This window comes from Phocoena phocoena, chromosome 14, assembly GCF_963924675.1.
Source record: "Phocoena phocoena chromosome 14, mPhoPho1.1, whole genome shotgun sequence".
Lineage (NCBI taxonomy): Eukaryota > Metazoa > Chordata > Mammalia > Artiodactyla > Phocoenidae > Phocoena > Phocoena phocoena.
The window spans coordinates 24,663,953-24,665,385 of NC_089232.1; the positions used below are offsets into that span (position 1 = coordinate 24,663,953).

General features: G+C 39.6%; 1 non-coding gene across 1 annotated transcript; it reads right to left on the reverse strand.

Moving 5' to 3' along the window:
* Positions 1-988: 988 nt before the first annotated feature.
* Positions 989-1,198, reverse strand: LOC136134281 (small nucleolar RNA U3). The gene has a single exon (XR_010656562.1). It is a non-coding gene; the product is annotated as a small nucleolar RNA U3 (small nucleolar RNA).
* Positions 1,199-1,433: the final 235 nt, after the last annotated feature.

Genomic DNA, 1,433 nt, shown 5'->3' on the forward strand with positions numbered 1-1,433 from the left:
CAGCCATAAAAAGAAATGAAATTGAGCTATTTGTAATGAGGTGGATAGACCTAGAGTCTGTCATACAGAGTGAAGTAAGTCAGAAAGAGAAAGACAAATACTGTATGTTAACACATATATATGGAATTTAAGAAAAAAAAAGTCATGAAGAACCTAGGGGTAAGACAGGAATAAAGACACAGACCTACTAGAGAATGGACTTGAGGATATGGGGAGGGGGAAGGGTAAGCTGTGACAAAACGAGAGAGAGGCATGGACATATATACACTACCAAACATAAGGTAGATAGCTACTGGGAAGCAGCCGCATAGCACAGGGAGATCAGCCCGGTGCTTTGTGACTGCCTGGCGGGGTTGGGGGGGGGGGATAGGGAGGGTGGGAGGGAGGGAGACGCAAGAGGGAGGAGATATGGGAACATATGTATATATATAACTGATTCACTTTGTTATAAAGCAGAAACTAACACACCATTGTAAAGCAATTATACTCCAATAAAGATGTAAAAAAAAAAAAAAAGTAAAGCAATATTGAGGACTCCCTGGTGGTCCAGTGGTTAGGACTCTGCCCTTTCACTGCTGAGCGCTGGGGTTCAACCCCTGGTCAGGGAACTAAGATCTCCCCCCAAAAAGAAAAAAAAAGCAAAGCAGTATCATACACATATAAAAAATAAGCAGAGTGAAAAGAACTGCTTGCCTTATAACGGAAAGGAAATATTTGGTAACATTTGGTAAAGGGTGGTAGCCATGAAGGAGTTAAACTGTTAACCTTTTTTTTTTTTTTTTTTTGAAAGCAAGGAGTCCTAACCCCTGAACTGCCAAGGAATTCCCACCTTTAACGTTTTGAGAGTTTTGTTACAATACACACCCGTAATATTACCATAAGAAAATTAAAAGAATATACCCGATGTCACCCCTCCCCTTTCCTCTTCAGTAAAGGAAACAAACCGTGAGGATGAAGAACAAAACATAAGCAATTACATCAGAAATGAATCCTTCAGCTTGAGTTTTCTCCCTTTTATCCTTCCCAAAGGAAAAAAGAACAATCAAGAGCAAGCAGTAGGCCCACCAGGTGGCACTAATGGCCAGCTTCACACTCAGAAAAAAGCACTACAGCTCATTAGGGTTTTTGAAGCCTGACGCTATTTAGAAACACTTCTCTGGTAACATACAATAGAAATGGTCCCTGAAAGTGTAGTCTTAAGCCTCTGCCATTTGCCTTTGTTGAGATTAGGAAGTTTATTCCTATTTTGTTGATGGACAGATTTCTCCCACTCCCCACCCAACAGTCGTTCAGGAGAATATATTTCTTATAATTACATTCCGCAAATTTAACAAAGCACTTTGAAATCCATTAAGTAATATTTCTCAAAGAAAGCATAATTCACAAAGTTCTTAATTAGCTAGTACCATACAACTACCCAATAAGAAGTGATT